Source organism: Bombus vosnesenskii, unplaced genomic scaffold, assembly GCF_011952255.1.
Source record: "Bombus vosnesenskii isolate JDL3184/JDL3185 unplaced genomic scaffold, Bvos_JDL3184-5_v1.1 scf7180000013395, whole genome shotgun sequence".
Taxonomy (NCBI): domain Eukaryota; kingdom Metazoa; phylum Arthropoda; class Insecta; order Hymenoptera; family Apidae; genus Bombus; species Bombus vosnesenskii.
This window is the reverse complement of record NW_022883020.1, coordinates 991,165-1,003,685: the sequence shown is the minus strand read 5'-3', so window position 1 is coordinate 1,003,685 and position 12,521 is coordinate 991,165. Positions and strand designations below refer to the sequence as shown.

Genomic DNA, 12,521 nt, shown 5'->3' with positions numbered 1-12,521 from the left:
CCATTTCACGGGGGATCGAGCCTCCCTTTCTAAATCACTTTTATCTCTAATTTCGAAATAATTTCGCCGGGCGCAACCATTGTCTGTGTTGCTCCAGGCGAACGGATCTTCCTCGGGGCTAGAAAAAGTTTTAATCCGTCGCTTCGTTCAATATGGCTTCTTCTGTACTTCCGGTTGCCCGGGAATAGAGGTTACGTCAGGTTAATCTGCGCTTTCTTCGTCGCTTTATATTGGATCGCGCCGAGATAACGGACCGTTTAAGTGGAGTTTGATGAACTGAAATATTACACCTTAAATGCATGGCGTTTTTGTATCGGTGTATTTTCCATACACTACCACGTACAGGTTTCACCTGTATTTTCATGAAGTTGGAATTTTATTAAATAAATGGCGCGTTCACCGTGATGACGGTGATGTTTTGTTGTTTTTTTATAGAACTAGAATTTCAGTAAATTACGTGTACGCGGTGTTTCTGCATGTATTGGCAACAGGTTTTCCCGTTTATGTTAAAAATATCTCTTAACGAGACGTATTGTGACAATTTCACAACAATCGCAGACGCTTTCCCAAATAAAATATAGAAAATACGAAATGGATTTTTCAAGCTGTTTCTCTGTTGCACGTAAGACGATATATTTTATATGCTTTTTTTTAATTTGGAGAAATTACTCATTTAGAAATGAGAATAAAAAAGAGACATTAGCGTAGATGCAAAAATTAATTTTCAAATTTTAGTTATCTAATTCTTCGACGAAGGTTCTAAACTTATTTTAAGCGTAACAGTGCTTGCAAAGGGCCTGTATATGACGTTTAATAAAGAGAATCTCTTTAAATTATTATGTACGTTACAAAGAATCTTTTTAAATTATCCACATTACAGCGAATATTTCTCTTTTCAAATTATCATTTTCAAGATGTTGAACTTGACTTTATGCTACAATTTAACAAAACGTCGCGAAATATATCTGAAATGAGAATTTCATCCAAGGGAAATTTAACTCACCGCTTGTAGCACTGCACTCTAGTTTTCTCCAGATGTCGCGTCCTCCCTGAAATCACCGCATTTTACACTCAAACTGATGAACTCTGCAACATAAAAGAGTATCCAATTAAAAACCTTTTGTCCTAACGATCTTAGAATTTTTCGAAATTTTTCATAAATTAAACGAATCTGTCGCAAGAGTATATTTTAGCGATAAAGATTTATCAACCGTTAAGTATCGCGGTGTCTTTCCTGAATAGCTTTATAGTCTTGCCACGATCGTACCAGTATCGTAACAGGACATACGTAACGACGATAGCCAGACAGTCTCAGGAATTTCGCAACGTAGGAAAATAATTTGACTAGTAAGCGAAAATCCAGCTCGTATCTCGCGTTTCGAACTCTGGTAAGTAGCTCCGACATCGGACCAGCACGTTTCGTCGTGTATGGCCGCTGTAGCGATATGTATCTACGTTTAAGTACTTTCAATTTCCGCTAAGGTACGCTAGGAATAAATATGCTTATCGACGTTCCTCGATGATCCTCGTATTTTGTTACAATGCACGATACTGTGCCACGATATTTGGAAATTGTGTCGCGACAGGGGGCACAAAAATAATGGACCAATAAATTTCAGGTTAAGAAGGATCATTTCTAAAAAGAGCCACGAATGTCTGCCGCTATAAATGATTTTACAACTTAAATTCGAAATTCGGCCACGCTCCTTGAAGCTTTGTATCAAATTTATTCCGATACAGGTTTCCAACGATACAATTAAATAGAAAGCTAATTACAACGATCACTGGAATTCTCAATTCCAACGGAGAACAAAATCGTTGCAGTTCTATTTATCCTTAATTTCCTCATACAAACACGTGTTGCCAAAAATTGGAAAATGTCCACATACTTTGAAACTGTACCGTACTCTCTGGGTGTCACGCGTTGTTCTATCAATAATCACTTGCTGGAAATACCAAGATTTATTGAACTTGGCGTATATATTGTTTGCGATGGTAGTATCATGTACAGCTGTTCGAGCAAGTATCAGGCGAAGCAGACCAAAATCTCAATACGAGTAGACACGTGCAAACAGAAGATCGCAAAATCCTAGCTCGAGGATACGACGTTCTCGAGAAGACGGAAAGGTCTTGTGGACATTCGCACACAAGAGCCAGCAATCGACACATGTTCGCGAGAAACGGTTGCACCGGCCGAGAGAACCATACACCTAGTCGATCCTTCGATGTAATATCTGCAGCCTGGTCTGCAAACAAACTTGCCTCTGTTTCTTCGCGCCAAACTCTTTCTTTCGGTTACCGTGTACTGTACACTTGTATGACAGAGCGTGCTTTAAATTTGATAAAATATCGACGAGAGAAGCTAAGGTAGGGAAGAGTTGCTTCGTTCAAGAGCGTAGGCTGGGGAGTTGAAGTCGAAGTTAGGTCGAGTACTAAGTAGATTTTTGGAGAAGAATTGTTCGACTGGATTGGTCAAACAATTCTAAATTCTAAATTATGTATGAAAATGATAATTAGAAATCCATATTATACCATCGACCCAGGACTGGCGAGCACAATCAGCTAACAAACAATTGAATTACCAATTACCTATTTAGCATCCACAATGGTGAAACAATCATCCGAATTTACGGGACTAGGAATACAAATTATATTTAACGAACAAATTTCGAGATAAATGAATATCATACGCGATAGAATAATTTTATACAGTTTCAGGACGAGTTGCAAAATAATATAAATTGACAATTTAATCCTTAGCAAATTATTTCCCATTTTCTTTGTCGTTCGAAGCTACTAACGGTTTCAAAATAATGACGATTTTCAAAACCATCTCACGTTCTTCGATAATATTAGAATTCGAATCGATTTCGCTCGCAGAAACACTACGGTAAATTTTCTATTATTTATTGCTAAAACTTTACGTCATATTCGAACGAATTTGAAATATTTCACTGATAATTACGATTATCAACGAATGACAATAAATCGTGACACTACATCCACCGAAATTTTTCTCTCCTGCGTAGCATATCCATTCCCTGCCAAATTAATTCGTCGTATTAGACGCTCGCATAAACGCGTTGTAGCCCACTGAAAGCATAACGATGTAACGGGAAGCCATTTAATCTTTCGCGGTCAAATATGTTTCCCCTCGTTCCGCGTTCGTTGATCTACATTGATTTGAAATATTAAAACGTTTGTCGTCGGCGCGAAAGCGATGCTGTGGTCATCGTGAAATGTGACAACGCGCTATCCACGATCATTTAACGTTTCGTAATTCGATATATACGTATATATGTACATATATATATATATATATATACACTGGCCTTTCTTTTCACGTTTTCGTTTTACGATTCGAATTAATTGGAAATGTTGAAATAACGTTAGCTCTCGGTTCGGGGATTTTTAATGAACAACGTTTAATCGCGATTAAATGGGCATTGAAATTTGCTTATTCATAAAATTGCGAATATACGAAATTGGATGTCTAGGTTACCATTTTACAAATTGAGTCTACCTTCAAATTTAAATTATTTTTAAAGCGTATAGATATGTTGTAAATTGTACAAAATTTCCAACTTACGTACGAAAAATTAAAGTTAAATTCGGAAGCCTGAATTTGGCGAACGCTGCGAGATTAAATACGACACGTGTTAAAATTCGGCTTGGTCCTGGCCTACGATAGACTGTTCTCCTGTCCAGTTTAAGTCTGGGTTAAACACTGTTAATCCTAGATTAGCGCAAGCTTAAGATGCGTTATGTCCAGATTAGATTTGCACTATGTTCGAATTAATCTATTCTCCGTTTAGTATAGACGTGAAATTAGATCATGTTGTGTTTAGATTATCGATGTGGCATATATGTGAATTAAATCTAAATTAATTCTCGACGTATGATTCAATTTAAACAAATTTTGCGTATAAGTACCATTTCGGTTTGCATACATAATATATAGAATAACTATATTATTTAATTGTCCATTTATTATTTACATCCCTATATTTTATCCCAAAGAACACAATAAGCAAGCTCGGCACCGTGAAAGCAATTTCTACGAATTTTTGCTACATTCGGTATATTTTTCATCATCGCTGGCCTACAAAATAGCGGACAAAAACTATCTTCTTAAAGAAACTGGACACGCGGAGGGTGCACTTTCAGCAATTTCGTTTACGACAGACAGATCGAACGAGTGTCTCGTGCGTGGAAATTACTGTTTGCCTATAGTTTATTCGAACACCGGCAAATAAAAGTATACGTAATGTCCGTTCGTAAAAGATTCATAGGGGGCGAGCGATTGGTCCCAAGGAACCCGTTGAGACAGAGAAACCGCCCTCGTAGGAGGCGATCTTTTAAACGTAGAATGAAAGTGTGTGTAAAGCAAACCTGCCAACCGATCGACCTCATAAAAATCGATAGGTCTTGCTAAAAATCACACGTTGTTATGTATGGCGTACAGTGAATCGCACGACCCAACTTACGAACAATATAATTTCTTCGATATTCTTTCTAAATTGTAGTAAAGCTGAAAGTACTTTTCAATTTCATAATTTTACGCCTTCCCCGGCACGAATTCTTCGAAATATTTGATGCGCGCTTCTAAAGTATCATACTTACTCGATTTCTTGTCACGGAAGAAGAAAGTTTTATAAAATTGCGAATAAACGGTAGTCGGTACTTGTAATAAATGAGACAGATTAAGTTGAATATTCCAGTTAAAGACCGACATTTTTCTTTTTTTCTTCCCCAATGTCGCGTTATTAGAAAAAGACTGCCTCTGCTGCTAATCAGAATTTTAAATTTTACAAAGGATTAAAGGGATTATATACGGCAATTGAGATATGCAACCAAGAACAATATTTGTCTGAGTTCAGCAATTCGCTATTTGTTGGAAATATGTGTAAGAAATAATCCTCTCGCGATATCGAGAAACACAATGTGTCGACGATCAAAACGGTACGAGCATTCTAAAGGACTGTAGTATTATTACTTTATTGCAGTGCCGGTTAGCTTTATCATTTTGCCGTTCCATTGTCACCAAACAATTCATCCGTAACGGTAATTAGTTCTTAGTTCCTCTGTTTGAATGGAAAACTGTAATCAATCGCGCTTTTGTTTCTTGCCAGCAAAGGAAAATCCGGTTATAAGGGGTTAACAATACGAACGCTGAAAATATTGCACATTTCGAAGGCTATTTCCGCTATGAAAGCGGGAATAAAAACACGAATAAACAGAAAATCTTGGTGTATTTTCGAATCGTAACGAGCGCAGAAGAAGCTTCTTTTTCTAAAAAAGAAAGATTTCTACTTCGATTTACAGAAACGTAGCATTTTCAATAAACGTAATAATAAACTACTCGCCGCTAAATATACCGAACACGTCGTACGATTTTTATAAACTGCACGTTTCAAATAAATCACGCGATGCCAAATAAACCAGAAACGACCATTAACCTGATATCTTATTTCACTTTCCCCGATAACTCAAAAGACTCGCTCAATGTGTTACCCTCATCAGCTCCTAAATCCAGTAACGTCATTCTGCTTGCGAAAAAAAGCAGAAAAAAAGGAACTTCCAAACGTCAAATCGTAAATCTCCAACGATCTCCACCCCCTTAGCACTAATCTTGCCGAAAGTGTGAGCAGAACAAAGCATCGGGATCGCACATCGTTCCAGACCCGAGAGACCTAAATTCGTGGCTGAATCGAAAGAACCCGAAAGATCTCCGATTCAATTTCACCAATCACCAGTGACACACTGTCGCCTGTCTTGTCCACCATCCGGAGAACCTTAGACCCGAGTCCCCACGAGGTTAACCCTGAGCGATGACCATCGAGCTTCGGACTATTCCTTGTTAGGCCAGAGATAGCTAACTCGCGGCGGTTGTAACGTTTGCTTGGCGTGGACAAAAAGATCGAGCCTGCAGGCATTTGGCAAACGAGGCCTGTGCGAGTCGCCACGCTGGCCACCGTGGCACACGATCCTTCCTGCAGTGAAATTGATGGCCAGGATAGAAGTTTAGTGGCCGTCTATATATCTCGAGCGAAGGAGCCAGGAAAAAGACTGAAATAGGGGCGCCAGAAGAGGTCGCGCCCTATAAGTCTCCAGGATTGTAATGTTGGTAACAGAGCTGTGGAAGATGTATGTAGAAGAGAGAAGGAAGAAGGGACACGCGAAGGTTCGATGAATCTCAAAGTATAGAAATTAATGATTTTGTTTCTTCGATAAAAAGGATTCCCACTGTGGTATCGTAAATATAAAAATTAGTTTATTAATAATAAATGGATTAAACAGAAAACAATGGTTATTTAACACGAACTAATCGTAACAACGTATTATAATTAATTAGCAAGTCTCGTCAACACAGATTCAACTCTCTTTTAACAACGCTAACAACGCTATCTCGACAACGCGATCCGCACTCTCTGGCTTCTCAACTCATACTGCCGTTAATTCGTTTATGTCTCTTAGCAACCCTTTGTCTTTTGTCTTATATATTTTGTTTAAGCCCCATCATACACACGCTCAGCAACCGCTTGTTTACAATTCGCACGACACCCCCTAGGCCCCTCGTCCACGATACTACACTGCGATATCCCTGAACGTAATTTCACCGTAGACCACCATCCAATCGCTATATTCACGTAGAAACAGCAGTTTTACAGGGATTGCGGTTACCAAGAAGATGCTACCGCAATGTCCAGGAATATTTCAGTCCTTAGAAATTTCGACTCTGATAAAATAGTCCTTTCTATTAATAGAATATAAAGGAATCAGTGAAACGAAGATCGTCGAAATCGTAATATCCTCGAACATAAACGTGGTTAAAATATCACGCGCTTCGGCAATTGCATGGCAATGTCATCGTCAACAACCTATCAAGAACACCATGAATTGTAAACAGTTTAAAAAATTTTACTCTTCAATTTGCAACCTTTGAGAACTCTAATCCTAAGTAAAAACATGGAAGCATTCTTTTCTACCGATAACATGGAAAAGAATTATTGAAAATCACCGAGACCACAATATCCCTGAACATAATATCACCATACAGCATCAGACATGTTCGTCCTTTCTGCAGCGATCCGCAACCACCATAACCGATAGCTACGCGGTCCGAGGCTATTGAATAACATTCGCAAGGCATCGTGGAACGCACTGGGAATTACCCATGTGTATTCACCGGATGGCTGGTACTCCGTGTTCACGTCTGTCCACACTGGTTCTCGAGACGTCGGCCGCTTTCAAGGGCGATTTCATGCGACGGCGATTTAAGATCTCCCTCTAGTGGACGATCTCGCGTTCCTCCTTTTGCTCACGAACGCGAACACCCATAGAGATTCGGGATTACCGCGAACAGGAGAGCGGTCTGAGTTTTTCTCGATGACCGAGCATCGACCACGACTTTCCTCCCCATTTCGTCCTCCCTTTTACCTCTTCTCACGCGTACACTACCTTTCAAAAGTATCTGGATACTCACTCACGTTTAAGAAAATGTAATTTTCTTGTTAATGATTATTTGCTCGTTTAACAATTACACAAACATGCTATGAAATACGGTACTGTACAGTCTGTCAAACAGTTTTGTTCGATTCGAAGGGAAAGCAAAATTAAAGATAGAAAAGATTTATGGTTGTCTTACGACTCTGTCGATTATTTTCGAACCACCGTCATGTTTTCCATGGTTTATACAATTGTCAATTTTTTATAGTTGGAGTATACGTATGATGGGAAAGTAATACTTGCGTCTGTGATTTTGAGGTTAGAATTCAAAGATGTTTTCTTTCTTACATACTAATAAAGAACAAAGTCTCAGCTGCAATTTTTATTCTTCGTTTTCGTTCTATTTTGCTTCGTAGAAACGTCTCGCTGTGAAATATCCTTTATATCGTCAGCTGTTAGGTTAGAAATAGAAACGACAACGAAACGAACTGCAACACCCGCCGCAATTACTGTACCTAACCTCGAATAAATCAAATCCAAGCCTTCCCAAGTTCACGAATAAATCCTAACCTAATTTTCACACAGCGTACACCAAGAACAAAACTAACAGACCAGCTTTCACATACTCCGTAGATTCACTGCTCTCATAAATTCCATTCAACGAACGAGGAAGAGAAAAAAAAAAGGAAAAGCAAAGCAAAGACCCTCTAGTCAGCAATCTGGTATTCAAATATATCATAAATTTCAGCTATTTACAAAGAGGAAACAGTATCCACTGCACGATAGATTAACAGTTCCCATTTCGCGTGTATTTATAGTGGCTCACAAAGTATTTAACTTAAAGAAACGTAAAACTTATAGAAACATTTAACGAATCTATCGTGTCTGATAGAAAACCACTGAAAATTTCCTTTGCAATTTATGCCGCTCTTTTCACAAATATATGTACAGCGATACCCCGTTTGTTTTCTGAACGATTGGATATTGATTATCCATTCAATTGCGGAATCTACCAAATTCATAAAAAGTGAAGTTAATCGCTTTAATTTCTGAAAAGCTTGATTTGATCGACGATATTAATTATTTAAATGAGATATATACTTTGACGATTATCTATTAGAATTGCAAAAGCTTGAAAATTGGATGAAAAAAGGTTTCCAGGAGATAAATAACGATCCGATAGCGACGCTTAATCACGCAACTCGTTTCCCGTTTTTTATCCTTCATAATTTCGTTTTCGGCGAATAAAAAAAGCATTGGCCACGATTTTACGGATACTTCAACCACGAAACTTCATAATTATGCCCATTACCGGAGTATTCGTAGGATGGTCGAGCGGACACGTTAAACGAATCGAAATTATTTTATTTTAAACAAATATTTCGGCTCATTAAGCGCCGCGATATATTTTACATAATGTCATTATACGTCAGACCACGGCAAAACGTTCTCGTGGCGAGTTTATTTCCGTGCAAACAAGTCATCGCTAATTCTCCCGGCGACCATACAGCCCGATTTCCCATAAGAATTACACGTGAAATATATTAATGCGCGTCGCGACACGCGTTACCCAGTTAATGAATACGTATCGTCCACATTTTCCAGATAGACTGATGAATCCGCTAAGTACGTGAAAACAGGACTATTGATAGCTGTCCTTGGTTGAAAAATTTCCCTCGTTTCTACGCGTTCGAGGTTATGGCGATATAGCGACTCGTAAATGTGTCGCAACATTTATTAAGGAAATGCAAGAAATTTGTTAATGTTTGCATTTGCAGAAACTTTTGGAAATTCCGTTAGCGATTTAACGAATAAACAGGGAATTTTTCATGCGTTAAAAAGGAATTTTCGATTTATGAATTTTGAAGTTATACAAAATTGAAAGGTACGAAAATGAATGGAACGAACATAACACGGAGAGATGGATAAAATTTCGCACCACAGAAAAATGAGTAATTAAGAAGAATACGATCTGTATTTTACGGGAGCATCAAAAAGCGCCGTTTAAAAAAATCATGTCGCACCAAATGCACACAGTGGTGATTAAATAACTCAATGTCGTCGGTGGCCAAATAAATGGAATTTGATTAAATTTTCCACAGAGTACCGATAGGATCTTCCGTATCGAATTTTCATATTTTCTTTAATTGAAAGCCGCGTTGGTGTGCCATTTAAAATTCATATCGGTCTGCTCGAAATACCGCGTTTTATAATCTCTCCAATGGCAATCTAATTATTATAGAAGCGTCAAAAGTCACGAAAAAACGAGCAGCGATATCAACAATCCAAAATAAAACGACATTTGCATAAAACGATCGATCGATTAGATGCAAACGGTAAAAGTAGCAAACATTTCCGACTAGGTAGATCTCTCGCTTTAATAGACTTTTCACCGTTATTATACAGACATATGGCGATGTTTGTGTATTATACTATTCGCTATTACCTAGCAATAATACTTGAAACGTGACGTTGGATATCACTTTTCGAGTATAAAGTGCGAATACGAAGCGAAATATTTATCCGGTGCGAAATGTTTACACGTGACCGTGGCTCGCATAACGAGATCGTTCGGAACCGATGCAATCGAAACGGTTGACTGCTTTAAAACTAGCGATCCTCTAGAGTCCTGACTAGACAGCCCCTTTCGTTAGACGATGCATTAGGTGTGCCTGTCCTCGCGGCCCTACCAGATATTCCTGCGCTTCCGATCTCCGTGGCTTCCGTGCGATCGTAAATCCTTCCACCGCGGCCGAAAGACGCCGTGTACGTCGACACGTAGACCCCGTTGCTCGAGGTACGACCCTCCAGCGTCCGGTTTATCTTGGAAATGTCCGCAGGCTGCCGGAAAGACTCGTAACCCCGGCATTGCGTTACGTCGAAGAAGATAAAAGGTTCTTGACGGTAAGTCGCGCGGAACGTGCCGCTGTAAAGAGGTTAGCTTTTATGGACGGCGAATGGTCGGTCTTTAACTCGTTTCGAAACGCTAGAGTACGAGGGCAGAGTAGTCTGATGGAGTAAGGGATGAAGACGTAGAGTATGGAGTGGAAGAATTTCGATTTATTTTCGACTTGGTTCTAGAGTGATGTTTATTCGAATTTTACGTTGGTGTCTAGTTGAAGACATTTTTAGGTTATGGTGGTACGAGTTTGGTTTATTTTTCACTTGGTTTTAGTAGTAGTAGTAGTTCACGCAGCGGTATGTGGAATCGAATTATTGGCAATCTCATTTATTCTTCTATTCAAAATTCCATTCCCCTTTGGATCGTGAAAATTCGACCGGGCCAATCTGGTTTTTGTTCCGGCTATAGGAAGAATATAAATTGGAAATCTTTCTCGCGTAGTCTGTAGTTTTTACAACTTATGCACCGAATCTAACGTTTGCCACATATAACGTACAATTAGTTATACGCTAATGGTCAGAAGTTTGAAATCGCCGTGTCCTTGGCAAAGTTCAACGATTTAAAAGATCATCTCGGAATCCTGTTTCCTCGGAAAGATTATAAAATACAATATAATGCGAGGAAAATTGTCATTCATATTTCTAGAATTAATCTCGAACTGTTCGAAGGGTTTCCAAATTATAATCCTAAATTTTCCCTAAAGGACCAAACGTTGAACGTAACGACAGAAACGAAACGAAGAATTTTTTCGCTCAATTTGTCGTAAATTGCTTCGTGAATATCAATTTCTGGTATTTTTCATGCTTATACGAGATTTCAGGGGATATTCGAGAGAGATTGATGTGTTGTAAATCCACAACGTGACCCAATTGCACGCTTTGGGTCAGTTTTGCATAGTGGAAGCTATAGGTCACTCGATAAGCAAACACTGACGAAACTTGCACGTTACGGGACATTTTAGGTACCGTGCCATCGATCATGTAGCCACCTTCCCCAAGGGACATTGTAGATTATAGATAATCCACGTATATTATAGTTAGATGGCCTACCTGAAACTTTGGAAAATATTTCTATCGTTGGAAACTAGGCCTAACTTGGACCAAACTTAGATCTCTCTTCCTACGTACAACACCAAACTTCAATAACACCCGTGAGTAACATCTAACTTTTATTACAAACAGAAATTACTGTCCATCCGAAGAATGTTCCATCGCTTAACAAACCTCCAAGAAATTTAAAGAAGAACCATACTCCATCCCTCAGAAGCCTCGTTAAATCACCAATTCCACCCATTAACCCCGGAGCAGCCTCGAGCACCTAACCCAATCTTCCAGAAATATTGCAAAACAATATTCAACCATCTTCCGACATCTCTTAATCATCGATTCGCCTAGTTCAGCCTAGCTAAACAACCGTTTGGAGCGCTTCACCGCCACCGAAGACATGGAATATCGGGTGGGCGACGTCGCCTCGCGTTGACTCGGCGAAAAAACGTCGCTGGAGGAGTCGTATGAAAATTCAATAGCGCCGATTCGAGTGGAGACACCCTGTTCAAGCTCGAGGAAGTTGGAGGTGTCGAAGCGTGAGTACCGGCAGCTTGTCGACTCGTAGAGCAGCCGGTTGGATGAAGATCGATCGGGAAAACGAGGGGCAGGTGGGGGGCCACGTCGTCGGTTTGGATGCCTCGGCGAGAAGAAGCAGAAAGGGGTTGGCAAAGGGTGTGAGGATGTTAGAGGTGGCAGAGCACCGCGTCTTAATAGCGCTAGTGGCGTCCTGGCGTAGAAAAGGGGGATGACGTTCCAGGGGACTGGGGTAGAATCCAGCCAGCCCCGGTCACGCCAATATTACTTACCACCCCGGGAGAACGATAACTTAATTGATGCACGAACGACGTTAGCACTCGTTGCCGTCACGCGGAGCGACTGTGAATTTTCACGGGAATATTTATTTGTCGAAGCTGTCTGGTTCGCTAATTTCCTGACGAAGGTCTCGCTTTTTCCGGGGCTTGGACTTTACGGAGTTGACCCTGTTTCGTTTTCGTGCAAAGGTATAGTCGAGGATCTTCGTTTTGTCTTATTTTATTGATGTTGCTCCTTGGTTAGAGGATTTCGTCATGAAGATTTTAGCGTCTTTCGGGAGTTGGATGTCTTTCAGCAGTTGGTTTCATGTT

General features: G+C 39.7%; 1 long non-coding RNA gene across 2 annotated transcripts in view; it reads right to left on the bottom strand.

The window, feature by feature from the left end:
- Positions 1–12,521, bottom strand: part of LOC117237660 — a 160,427-nt gene that overhangs the window by 35,329 nt on the left and 112,577 nt on the right. For both annotated transcript variants that reach the window (XR_004494044.1, XR_004494045.1), the window contains exon 4: positions 1,004–1,086. This is a non-coding gene — a long non-coding RNA (uncharacterized LOC117237660). The remainder of the gene's footprint in view (positions 1–1,003; positions 1,087–12,521) is intronic.